General features: G+C 34.8%; 1 protein-coding gene across 1 annotated transcript in view; it reads right to left on the bottom strand.

The window, feature by feature from the left end:
• AKAP6 (A-kinase anchoring protein 6) overlaps window positions 1–14638 on the bottom strand; it is a 233008-nt gene that overhangs the window by 160935 nt on the left and 57435 nt on the right. The gene's annotated exons all lie outside the window — the stretch shown is intronic.

The following is a 14638-nucleotide window of genomic DNA, read 5'->3' as shown; positions in this document are numbered from 1 at the left end:
ATCTCTCAGGTTAAGAGATGAACAAACTAGGGAACATATTTCAGAGATTAAATTGACTTAAAATCAGTTATTATACTTTAAAGAGATGCTATAATTTTCAAGAGATTGAACAGCCCTCTCTCAACAGAGGGGGAGGGATATGACATTATCTAGCTCCTGTTTACAACACAATCCTTTCAACAGTTCCAAGAAGGTTCCTCAACCATTTACATTATTCAGGTGACCTGAGGGGACAGATAAGTCCAAGTGGCCTCAGTGACTCTCAGAAAGACTGCTAATGACCAGATAACTCCAAGAAATATAAATCCTTTCTCCACCATTCAGTCAGAACTGAAGAACTGAAGAAGCTTCTTGGATGAGAAGTGAAATGACTTCTCAAAACAAAGAAAGTTCCACTGCCTTTTGAAAAAGCATCTTTGGGATATTCATTGGATAAACTCTGAGTTAGGCAGATGAATTAAATTCAAGTTAAATGTTGGACTATATACAGAAGAAAAAAAACATTTAATGATGTACAAAACGTTCTTATATTTGATACTGTGCCATTTGCAGAAGAATTTTTTGATGTAATGAAAATTAGGTTTCTATGAAAATAGACCAAAATGATTATTGCAAAGCCACTCTATTAGTCTATTACCAAGTATTGTTTTGGAGTGCACAACAATGCTCAAAAATAAATTTGTAAGGCCTTGTCAATGGAAAGAAAATGTTTTGATATAGTCATTGTTGACCCACTTTCTCAGAATTAAGTTTTGCAATTGATTTTTTAGAATAAGCTATTCAAAATGGCTGCAGCTATTTTTTTCTCCCTCTGACAAATAGGGAAATGAGGAAAAATTATCAAAGTTACACAAGGCCAACTAGAAAATAACGCCTGAGAGGTTTTCATATATAAAATGCCACTGAATAAACTCTGCTATATATATAAAAAAAACTTTCTTAAACTAAAACTATTGGAGTAAAATAAATTCTTTCAGGCTGTACAGAACTAGTTCCTACTTAATTGTAAGGAAATCCTAAGAAGGTTACAGCAGTGAAACATTAAAATTCTAAGGGCAACTAATAACATTAAAACTTTATAGCCCCAGATAGAATAATTTAGACAAAAACAACATGAACATATGTTTTGTGTAATAATAACAAACATTTATAGCTGTCAAGAGAGAAAAACACAGGTTTATGCACACCTTAATGGCGTGCATGGCTGAGCATGAGTATATTTAAAACATAATATATTACAAAATTGGCAGCAGGCATGACTCTTCTGGGTACTATGTTAAATCAATGAATAAATTACCAAAAGTGTGCTGTGGCTGTTTGGATGTGTAATTGAGCTTAACGTATGTAGTGTTATTTTAAAAGAAACTGTTCAAGGAGCTTCTGGTCCAATCCACAATGCATCTTTTTAAAGCTGTTTGCGAATAGCAATAAATGAAACTGTCTCACAGTAGGAAGGAAGTTTAGTTATATACACATTAGGCAAATGGGGAAAAAGTTAATTTTAATATGCTTTTCGAGAATTAAAAACAAACTAAAAACAGCAGCAGTACTGGCTCAGAAAATCAACATTTTACACTGTGATTTAAACTTTTTTTTAATTAAGATTTGTCCTATGTTCCAAGGTCTTTATGTCAAAGGAAATCATGAAGAAACTTATGGAATACATTAAATTATTCCATCCCAAAGACTTTGCAGTGAATTAAAAACTAACATTTGAGTATATTACATTTTTATAACTTAATATGTTTATATAATTTAATAGTTTAGTAATTTTAGTGCCCCTAAATTTGGGCACTAAAAACACAATCAAGTCAGTTTTAAAGAAACTTATAAAGGGGGGAGGGAGAGAATACTGTATTTTTTTTTTTTAATACCTGCATTTTCATTTTTGAAATATCACAAGAACCCAAAATTAATTTTGGGGCAATATTTTAAAAAATCAATTCAAAAGCAGTTCATCTTTTGAATTAAAAACAGAGTTTATTTAATGAGAAAAAAACACCCATTCCATTTTCTGGCTATTTTGCTGCTTTCATGTTGTCTTCTTTTTCATGGTATTCTTAGGTTAGAAACAATAAAAACAAGAATTAGAATTCCCAGGCAGATGTTTCTTAGGCTGTCAAGGTCTTTTGTTATCTTTTGGAACTATCATTCAAAAATACTGCTTGCTTTAATTTTATTGTTTCAGACTAATTACACTCAATTTCTATTTCTAGTATAATGTAAATATTGTAGAATATTGTTGTCTCTCTGTCTCATAAGATAACATTTCACAGGGATTTCCAGTCTCTCACCATGCCTCCTTGGGATTACATGCGACAAGAGAGAGCACTTTAGTAGCTATGACACTTAATTATCCAACACCCTTTTCCAAGAAGTGGCTGATATATACATATATACATATATACATATATACATATATACATATATACATATATACATATATACATATATACATATATACATATATACATATATACATATACACATATACACATATATACATATATACATATATACATATACACACACACACACATATATATATATACACATATATCAGAACATTTGTTTTTCTTTTTACATTGCTACATAGCAATGTAAAATTTTCACAGAGTGAAAATGTGGAAAGCTCCAAGTGTCTCAGGATGAGCTAGGAATGCATATCTCCACAGCTGTTTGGGAGAGAAGGCATAAAGTGGACACTCTTCCTTATTTTCCTGATATTGAGAAAGGGTGGTTATTATGGAGGCTTGGAACGCACTGAGTTTGGAATTACACATTTTTCACACACAAAAAAAGTCTTACTTGTCAATTTTACCAAAGCATAAAGCATTTTGAAGTCAGCTGGATATAAAATTCACGATGTCTAAATAGATTTTTTTCTCCTTTCAAACATTGTTTTACCTGCTTTTCCCTTTGCGCCCACCCTGGTGCAGAATAGCTATGTTTTATGTATTCTGCTGGGAGTGGAGCTAAAAGATTTCACAGATAAAAAGGTTGTTATATTGTGCTGAAAAACAGAAAGAAAGAAAGAAAGAAAGAAAGAAAGAAAGAAAGAAAGAAAGAAAGAAAGAAAGAAAGAAAGAAAGAAAGAAAGAAATCTAAGCAGATGGATTATGAAAGTAATTAAAATAGTTTTAATGGCATCCAAACATGTAGAATTTAAGTGTTGTGTCTATTTAAGGATATTGTTGTTCACATGAAATTTCTTATCTAGTTTATTACATAATATTTCTTCAGCATAATGGTTACAGCAAAAATTCAGATACTGTTAATTAAAAATAACACTATACAGTAAGGTGTTAGTTTATTCTATAGATACAAAAAATTAACACACAAATACCATAAAAGTATGAGTTGCTTTTGAAAAAAGTGTAGTGGTTTACTAGTCACTAATCATTGAAATTGATTGAAATACGGTATTATTCCAGGGATACGACTGTGTATATTTTTGTAAGAGAAAACAAGTATTTAATAAAAACACTGTGCATGCTGTGTATGCACAGTAAAGATTCTAAAGGCGTTTTCTATGTATTTTCTCCTTTAAAAATTATGAATATATAATCTAGTGTGGTCTAGAAAATTGATTTAAATCAGTTTTTTCTGAACAAGTGATAAAAAAGTACACTGAATGCCTATGCATACAAACTTTAGTCCTTATTATTCACCAAGCCGCAAATAACTACAACAATCAATACTTTTTTAAAAAAAAATGGAATAACAATGCATTAATAAATATTTAGTGATTAGAATCAAGCTAACTATTTAGAAAGTGGACAATTCTAAATAAAATTTAAAAACAATAACTATTTAGAAGAGCTATTCTATACCACAAGTTGTAGAGATCACTACCAACACGAATGATTTTTTAAAAGAATTCATTAAATTCACAGATGATATTACTAAGGATAGCTACTATTCATGTAAACTATATATTAGTTCTTGTATGGTAAGTAGTCAACTAAGGGGAAACATAGGCAGAAGGTAAATACCATGTCTTGTACATGGGATTCCTGTAAGTTAACTACTATTATTGAATTTATAAGATGTACATATGATGTGTTATACAGTTGATATGGCAGTACAGGATCCATGAACATACACAGAGCTATGGATGAAAGTGGACCAGAAGCAATCAAAAGTAGCTATGAGCAAACAATTAGGAGCAAGGGTAGGAAAAAAAAAGAAGACATTTGATCACTATGGATATTATTGAAATCTGCTCTAGTTGCTGCCTTCCAATACTCAACTTTTCTCCAGGATTCCTTCATGGCTTGCCCATACAATGAGTCCTTGGGATGTAGCTAACCTCTGCTTGAGGGAACTGTATACATCCCTAGCAAAGAAACATTAAATATGCCATTTATTTATCATTGTAATGTGTAGTGTGCATGGAAAAATCAGAGAACTAACATTGGCAATAACAGTCCAGGCTGCATCCTGATCTTTGTTCAACAGATCAGTGTTTTAGCGAGCTTTGTACAGATGAGTATATGAAAATTGCAACATTAACAGGTGATGCAGTCAATGTCAATGATGCAATCAATGAGACCTGGTCAATGTTATTTGAGCCAGAAGCTAAGTAGGCCTGATTAGTACATGGAGGGAAGACTTTCAGAGAGAACCAGGGCTTTAATTTAGATTGGAAGAAGGCAGTGGAAAACCATTTCTGTGATGCTGCCCAAAAAACTGCACAAACACAAGAGTGAGAAAAACACTCAGGCATGCAGCAGCAAAAGTAAGGAAGCAAGAGAAGGATAGTCTCCTCATCTTTATTTCTATCGGTGCCTTCTGGTCCCTATCTCTATATCTCACTTGTACAAGGTATTAATTCTTAGCAAGTGATCCAGGAATAGAGCACAGGCTCAAATTAACACTGTCAGCATTAGCAGTTGTTGCACCTCTTCCAACTCCAACAACAAATCCTCAGATCCATCAGTTGCTAAGTATCATAGGAGGATACTCAAAAGAGATTCTAATCCATTCCTGGGAACCAAGGATATCCTTTTACCAATTCTTAAGAGCAATCAAAAGAAACATTTTGATGAACACAATTAGGCTGTGCATTTCTCAACTAGCAACCATTTTTCTCCTCCTCAACTTCCTTTTCTCCTTCCTTTTAACTTAACTTGCTTTTAACTTCCTGCCCCTTCCTGCATTGTTCTTCTATGTACCCTATCCATTTAAAAGCAAACAAAAGTGTAGAAGTTGAGTCAAAATTTTATGAATGAACATATGGGAAAAGAGGGCATTTTGCACTCTATGTTTTTTGCCATGAATGTTTTAAATACCTGGCAATGTTTTTTTTTTTTTTTTTTTTACAAGGAATAGAAAATCGCATATCTTATTGAAGGCTGCATTGTTGTTGTTTTTCTAAATTCAACTGTCCTCTAACATTTCATTCTAATGAATACTTGCCTACAATAAGCTGGGAAGAACTTTAAAAAGACTATCAACCATTCTACTTTGAAAAAATTCTATGCAGCTGAATATAGAAGGAACATAGCAGCCTAGGGAATTTTCCAGTTTATTTTAAACTTTGAGTGATAACATAACATAAGGTAAAATAAGATCCTAAATGAAGTTTTAGGACCCTGTTTTTGTATTTTGGCCTCTCTTTAGAGTATAGTAATTGATTTTAAGCCACCACTCTTTTAGTATGCAAACCATTGTTATGAGAAATTATATGTCTGTTTTTTACTTCTAGAATTTACAATGCAATGCTAAATATGTCTACTTCAAAATTAACCTCACAAGAGTTCAAAGGGACTTACTTCCAAGTAAATGAGCAAAGAATTATAGCTTATTTAGAAATCATTGCTGCAATTACAGTACTGCTGACCATAGTAGATTTATCATAATAGGAACTTTTGGAGATTAGAAGTCTAGAGTTGAAAAGCTTTTTAAATGAGCTAGAGAAAAGCAACATATCTCCTCATGTGGATGACATTTCTCTGTATTGATCAAAAGACCTAAATCAATTCATTATATTTTTTTCAGTATCATAATACTAAAGTATCCTAGAAAAAGCAGTGTAGCTTGAACCATCAACATACATTAGAGTCCCAGCCATAGGTTATCAGTTTGCAACTACAATTCAACCTTTCTTTCCTTTCAATTTTCTTTGCCATTTCACTATTCTTTGCCGAGATTTACCAATCAACTTTAGCTTTTGTAGATTAGGATCAATAGTTTGAACATATGTGTATTATGCAGAAGATGAACTAACTATCTTAGGTAGCTCCACCTCTATACATGGCTCAAATTAGTGTGGCTGTATTTTGAGAAAAACAGTGAAAATGTCCCTATTTTTCTGAAAATATAACCGCACTAATTGAGGAAGTTCCTCCATTGTAAATTTTAATAAATGATTTTTTTTTCATTTTTCCTATATGAGATTGTGCTCTTTCTACCCTCAGAATGGAATTAATCATAAAGTTATTCATTACATGAATGAATCTTAATTGATTAAAAAAGTTTTGACATCTTTTTCATATGTAGTTCTACAAGGGGCGTACCACCAGCAATAATGAGACCCAAATGAAGACAAATATGCCATTTTATGATATATAGAATATACTATTTTTATAATTACTGCAGAATAGGATCCTACAAAAATAAAAACAGGTTTCAGGATTCAATCAGGCAATGGCCAAGCTGGAAAAAAATCCTCCCTGCATGCGCTCCTCCCCTTGTGCATGAGTAGGCACCCCCGCATGCGCCCCACCCGCGCATGTGTGGCAGACACCTGAAGACCAGCTGGCCGGCGGAAGGCATGCGTGCATACACGGTGGAGCTGAACTGGGGTGACAGCTTGCATGCCCACAGAGAGGGCACGTGCCATAGGTTCGCCATCCCTGCCATAAATGATGGGGGGGAAGCTCAAACAAAACAAAACAAAAACAAACCCCATTCGAATAAATATCTCTGTAAGAAATATAAAATTTTCGAAAGAAGAAGAAAAAAGCTTGTGCTTATTAAATGATGTCCCTGCTGTTCCTTCTGCTCAGAATTCTCTATATGGCTTGCAGGGGATTTCAAGAAGTTCATCTTCCCTAGTAGTAAGGCCATAGATTGAACCTGGAACTTTTTCATACAAAGCTCACTGTATTCTTTACCACTGAGTTATTTCTTGAGTACCTTGGCCTCTGCAGAAATATTGAAAATCCAGGGTTTTCTTTCCAGGCAGATAAGGAAGAAGGAAACAATTGGATAGTGTGTATGTGGGCTGAGGGGAGAAACAATGCTGAGGAGAAACTCATGGGGAGAATTTTTGGTCTATCAACACCCCCCACCCCCCCACACACAAAGAGATAATATTTTACTACAACAAAAATGCAACTTATTTAATGGGTTCAATTAAACAAGGTTTAGTACAAGGGTTTAGTGCACCCTGTTATTAACACAGCTGCCTGCAATTTCTGCTGGTTCGAATCTCTCCAAGGCTCAAGGTTGACTCAGCCTTCCATCCTTTCTAAGGTAGGTGAAATGAGGACCCAGTTTGTGGGGGCAATAAGCTGACTTTGTATAAAATATACAAAAGAATGAAGGCTATTTCTTAAAGCATTGTAAGCCGCCCTGAGTCTCCGGAGAAGGGCGGCATATAAATCAAATTAAAAAAAAAAAAAAAACAAGGTTATTGTATATGCTCTTTGTTCTTAAGTAATTTATAAAATGCATTTCTTCTACACTGAGATTCAATTTTTTAAAATCAAAATCATTTCCAAAGCATTGATACTGATAATTTCTTTTAGAAATCATATTTTTGATATCAATTTTCTAAGTAAATAATCCCTTCCGCCCATTTGAAAGTCAAAGGATAGCATATGCTATAAGTGAAAGAGTTAACTCTAATTTGGCCAAAAAAAAAAAAAAAACTTTTATGAAAAAAAATGTATCCCAAATTATACATCCAGTTGTGAAATAGAAAAATAACTGCAACATAATAAAAGGCAGAACTATATATGCAATATCTGACTCTCTGAAAGTAATTCATATTTCTATGAATGCCTCATTTTTTTTTTGCCCTCCCTATATACTTATAAAAAGGCCCTATGGTAAGATGGAAAACATTCCTTTAAAAACTCCTAAGGGAAAAGTTTTCTAGAGACTTTGAAATCCTTACTATTTCTGGTTGCTTTAGAGATTTGTAACATCAGCTCTCTGTGGCTGTCTCTGAGCAAGGTGAAAAAAGAAAAGGAAAGGAAAGGAAAATACCCCCTAGATGTATTTCTTAGATTTTCTATTATGCTTCACAGGCTTCTTACGGACTCAATAGTATTGTGGAAATCAAGAGGGATTTTTCTTATTATCTTTCTTATTTTGATTTTTGTTTTCTCATTCCACCAAAACGCAGGGAGGGAACACACTTTTAGGAGCTTGGGCGGTCATTAGCAATTTAAACTTATATAGTGCTGACAGAATGGAAAGAGAATTAATTAATATACATTAAAGTAATGGAATTACCTATGGAAATCCATTTCACTGCTCGGAGTTTCTCAGATAAACAGCATACTAGAATCTTACAGCCAAAGGACTGCCTGTTTAATAAAAATCAACACATATCGTGAATTCAGAAAATGTCTCCTGCGGAGAGAAGTGCTCTTTCTATCAGCAGGAGGCTTTTGATGCACAGGAGATTTTCCTCTAGCTGAAAGAGGGAGGTGATGATCTTTATCAATTCCTCCTTCCCCCGCAGTTCCCTATCTCTCACCCAAGATCTCTTCCAAAGGACCGGGGGAATCTTCTAGAGCAACAGATGAATTGCAAAGCAAGGCAGAATCAGCAAAAAGAATACCTTTTGTTTTCTCACCATGTGCTCATGCTGAACAGAACTTCGACATACGCTCAATGGCAGATAAAAACTATGGATTCAGACCATAACGTTTAACTTCCCTCCCTGTTAAATAGCCAGTCACAAGGCTTCAACGGCAGCAGAAGCCAGAACTGATACTATTCCCCTCATAATTCCCTCTCTATCCTATTTAGTAGCGTAACAACGTTGTCCATGGGGTAGCGATGGGTCGGATACAACTTCGCAACTAACAACAACAACTATAACACAACAACCATAGAACTAAAGTCTCTAAGCCAAATTTCAGGTGATGCCTAATGAGCAACTTGTCACTTTGTATTTTTTTTTAAAAAAAATGAATTAAGAAAAAACCAATCTTGGACACCTAAGTAATTAGTATTTATTGGTAATTTCACAAGAAGAGTACATTTCTGTTGGTTCAGCTATATCCTTCCCTAGTATTTTTATTTAATGATTTAAAATATTTAAAAGACTGTCCTCACAATCTGTGACTTTGGTGGCAAGAAAGGCAAAACATAAAAACAATACAAAAACCAAATACTCAACAAAATAAAACATGTAATGAATACTTAATAGAGGTAGGCAATAAAAGCATACATATACTTATAACAGAACACTGAACATCAGACTTGGAAGGGGCCTTGGAGGTCTTCTAGTCCAACCTCCTGCTCAAGCCAGAGACCCTATATCATTTCAGACAAATGGCTGTCCAGCTTCTTCTTAAAAATCTCCAGTGATGGAGCACTTGTAACATCTGAAGGCAAGCTGTTCCACTGGGTGATTGTTCTCACTGTCAGGAAATTTCTCCTTAGTTCTAGGTTGCTTCTCTCCTTTTTTAGTTTCCATCCATTGTTTCTTGACTTGCCTTCTGGTGCTTTGGAAAGTAAGTTGACTCTCTCTTCTTTGTGGCAGCCTCTCAAATATTGGAATACTGCTGTCATGTTATCCCTAGTCTTTTTTACTAGACTAGACATACCCATTTCCTGCAACTATTCTTCATCTGTTTGAGCCTCCAGCCCCCTAATCATGTTTGTTGCTCTTCTCTGCACTCTTTATGATGCACTCATACATCACACAATCCTGGACCAATGTAGAGCAGAAAAGCCAGGATTTTGTGGCTTCACTGAAGATCAGCTAGAACAAGCTATCCTAAAAGACCAGCACAGCCACAGAGAAAAGCCTAGGTCCCATTAGGTCCAGTCGAGGGTTGCTCCCGGTTCTGTCCAGTTCTTTAGAACCGGTAGTAAAAGTGGTGGGAGGCTCTGCCCACACGCCCGGATGTCGTAATTGACGATCTGTGCATGCGCAGAAGCACGTACACTCCCATTGCGAACCGGTAGTAAAGGTAAGTAGAACCCACCCTGATTAGGTGGCACTGTTTTAGAGCAGGGGGAGGACCTGGAGCATGCAACCTTGTGGGATGGATAAAGATGATTGGGGAGATGCAGTCCCACAGTTTGTTATTAATATATTAGCTGCACATTTTACCATAGGGTTAATCCAATCCGGTGCCATATAGGATAGTGTTCAGTAATCTCCATGATGCTATCTGCCACGGATGCCTGACTCAGATAAATAAATGATTAATACAATTCTAGCCCTATTTACTTATTTACTGAGTGTGTCTAACTGTAGTTCTATTGCTTGTCCCTTTGATTTTTCATCAGTGAAGTTCTTCCTAGTGCTATCTTATTTCTTTGTATAACACCTATATTCTAAGGCTGTAAAGAAAGGTCTTTTAAAGTTTGAGACTTGGATCACATTAATATGTGAATAACACTCAACTCTAAGTTTCTCTTTCAACTGATGCTTGTTGAAATTTGCAGGTCCTGAAGGCTTTTAGAATGTAGTAAAAAACTTAGTATGAGTGAACATCCTTAGCCTAGACTTGTCAAGAAGAGGTGCTATTGATAAGCAAACAATCTAATTCAGTAGTTATATAATTACTGTGGATGAAGCAATAAGTTCTCAGAATAATCAAGTAGAAAACAAGGACATTATTGAGAATTGTATTGCTTCTAGATCAAATGACAGGAACAGTCAGTTGTATTTTTGTCCATGTTAAATCAGAGTGCCAGCTGAAGCTTACTATTTCTTGGAATAAAGATTTGGCCACAGTGATCTGTATTTAATAAGTTATTCTTGTAATATATGACTGTAGTTGTAACAATGCAAATTATTATATGTATGGGTATGTATCTGTATTGTATCTGTAGTGCTGCTATGGAGCTAAGAATTTGCAGTAAGAATAGAATGTGGCCCCTAGTAGAGTTCTTTCAGAAGTATATTTTCTTCATAACATTATTCCAACATTTGAACAATATTACCAGCTTCCTGATTGAATTCAACTGAACTGAAATACTTTGGCCACTTAATGAGAAGGAAGGAGTCACTGGAGAAGAGCCTAATGCTAGGAAAGATTGAGGGCAAAAGAAGAATGGGGCAACAGAAAATGAGGTGGCTGGATGGAGTCACTGAAGCAGTTGGCGTGAGCTTAAATGGTCTCCGGGGGATGGTAGAGGACAGGAAAGCCTGGAGGAAAGTTGTCCATGGGGTCGCGATGGGTCGGACATGACTTCGCAACTAACAACACCAGCTTCCTATTAATTTTTAGACTCATTGTTTGTTGCTGGCTTTTTAAAAAGAATTCAAAATGATTAAGGTCCAGAAGAGTTTACATACTGTCTCCCCTGGTGTCAATCCTTCTTGAATTGGTACTTCCATCAAAAGACTTGCTGCAAAGTCTTTTAAAAAAGTATAATCAGTGCTTATTTATGGCAGAGTTTTTTCAGCAGCAACCTAATTGTAGAAATCCACCCAAGGAAATGAAATTAGCTCCATTCTTGTTCTTTTAGTTGGCCATATAGATTGTTTTCACATATTGGGACCTGTTGTAGCTTTTAAACTACCCATAGATTTTATTATATGGTTTTTACTTCTCAGTGGTTGTACAATACATTTTTATATTTTTTAATAAATTGGGCAAAATCATCTTATTGTGAAATTGGATAACTCTGATGACAGAGGACTGAACATTCCCAAACTGGAAGATAGTTAATGTGACATATGGTGGGGGAGGAGGACCCAAGAATTATCCAAGAAATTATAGGCCAGTTGGCTTAATGTTTTCCAGGCAAATAGGAAGAAATAGGTAATTTTTTAAAAAATGAAAGAGCTGTCTTTTTATGAATTGCTAAAAATCAAATTACTGCAAAATAATGCATGCTTGAGCAAAAAAAAAAATTCTAATTTTATATACAGATTGATAGAGACTTTGTCTCAAACTACTCAAGAAAAAAATCTTGCCTAATGAACTCAATGAAAATGTCAAATATACAGTATAATACCCTTAAATTAATATATTGTATATCTGTATTTAGAGCATACAAGTTTTCTTTCCCCATTCGAAAAAGGTATAAGGCCACTAGAAAAAGATATAGAGACACTTATTACAATTACCAAGATGGTCTCAAACTTCTTTATCATGAGAAAAAGCTGGAAAGTTTGGGATTCTTTAGTTTGGAAAGAAAGTGATAGAAGGAAAATATGATTGAGATACATAAAATTATGCAGGCCATGGAAAAAGCATGGAAATAATGAAAGGGAAAAGAATTCTTTTGTTGGGGGGTGTCCCTCTCAAAACATTAAGACTAGGGGTCATACAATTGGAAAATTTAAAACCAACAAAAGAAAATATTTCTTCAACATTCCTTACCATATTATATAGTGGACGTCACCATTTTGGATGGCTTTAAAATGAGATGGATACATTCATGGAAAACAATCTACTAAGAGCTATTAGTCTTAGAGACTCAATCTTACACTACTTTGGCAATAGTATGCTTCCAAAATGATTTGCCTTAGAATTTCTTATGAGCACTTTAGAGGCATCCATTTGACCACTGTAAGAAATAAAAACTATCATGGGTCTTACCAGTCTACCCATTCTTTTGCTGAAATCCTAATTCTATTTGCATTTATTAGATAATTTATCCTGCTGAATTTAGATAGATATACGTCTTAGTAATCATAGGGCTGTATTATGACAAGTAACAGATGGAGTTCAATGGGCTTAACCCAGACCTAGTTTCATTTTATGGTTCTGGAGGGGTGAGCTCAAATATTGTCACATTTAATTCATGTAATCATGTGACAAATATGATCCTAGATGGATCATACAACAGTAAATCATACTCATCTGGACTATGCAATGCACCTTCAAGGGGATGCCTGTAATGTCCACCTGGAAATGGCAGTCGATATAAAATGCAGTGTCCCACATGTTAACTAGCTCTAGGCTTCAAGAGCACATTTTACCTTTGTTGGAAGCCCTGCATCGAGAATGGGACAACTTGCCACGGCCAACCCACCGCAGCCACCTTATCATGGCCAACTCATTGCAGGACAATTCACCATGGACAACTTGCTGTGGAAACTCACTGTGGGACAATTTAACAATTCTATTTAATAATTTAAAATAAATAAAAAATATTTTAATTTTTGCCATTCACATTTCATTCTGTCTCTCCTTTTGCATCCTTTCTTTAATGATTCTATTCTACCATTTCTTTGGTATTAGTGTAACTCTTGTCCTGCAGCGAGTTGGCTGTGGCAGGTTAGCTGTGGTGAGTTGGCCATGGCAAGTTGGCTGTGGCAAGTTGGCTGTGGTGAATTGTCATAGACCCCCCTGCATCAGCCACCAATAGAGATTCATCTCTTAAATTCCAAAAGTTTGGCACTGAAGTTCTTGCAGGCTCATCTACAACTACAATCACCCTGTCCAATATGTGCATCCTAAGAGAAACTCTTTTGATTCCTTATCTCCCTGAAATCAGGGTGGTCCTTCTACAATGGACTATCTTTATCTTGGACATTCAACTGGCTCTGACCTTGAAGCAGTTTAAGGCAGAGCAATTATGCAGGGATTTTAAAAATCAGTCATTAAATGCCCCCATTTTAGGAATTTGCTTTGGATGTTAGTCCCTTTTTAGATAAATTGTTGCTTTTGATTATTATTCTTACTGTATCATGAAGGTTTTATAAATTCCCTATAAACCTTTTATACTTCTTTTCTTGTGTACCTATTTTATGACTGCAGCATCACAGACAATTCGGTAAATAAATACTTAAATAAATATGAAATTATTAATTAAATCACAATAAAAAAATCTCAAGAGCTTCCAAGTAATTTTTCAAATTTTCATTTTCCTTCTGGTCTTGTCCATTAGGGAAGTAGTGTGTCCCAGTTCTATTTATTTTTTCAGTTTTGACTGTAACATGCTATTCAAAGGCCAAAATATATTCTCAACAGGGAAAAAATATATCTACCTTAAGCTCTTTAGAAGAAGGATCCTGCCCCTAAAAGGACACACAGAAATCAGAATTTAAGGATGAAATCCATTGATATCTGTCCATTTGACAAAATTACACTGTTGGAAGAATGGAATTCCTCTCTGTTCTCCTGTGTGTTATCAAATCCACTCTAACATTTGGAGGAATCAAGCAACTATTAAACAGACAAGATGTTGGGTTAACTATCAATACAACCCAATCTTTATTTAATTATTATTTAATTATAAAACTCCTCAACTGATATGGAGTATAATATTAATCCACTCCATTAGAGCTTTCTGCACACAACATTTTCTTGCTGTATTTAGCTATTGGATAGTCCCTGTGACATCATAGTGTATAGTATAAATTACATCACAGCTCTGTTAAAGAAAATAAAAATAGTCCAAGGCTTACAATCACTGCATCAACACTTTCAACATTTCCGCAACATTTTAAATATGTGCTTCCCTAAAATTGTATCATTTT

This window comes from Pituophis catenifer, unplaced genomic scaffold (genome assembly GCF_029215685.1).
Source record: "Pituophis catenifer annectens isolate HBS135680 unplaced genomic scaffold, rPitCat1.0.hap2 SCAF_1, whole genome shotgun sequence".
NCBI lineage: Eukaryota > Metazoa > Chordata > Lepidosauria > Squamata > Colubridae > Pituophis > Pituophis catenifer.
The sequence above is the reverse complement of the archived record's forward strand: the minus strand, read 5'-3'. Positions and strand labels throughout refer to the sequence as shown.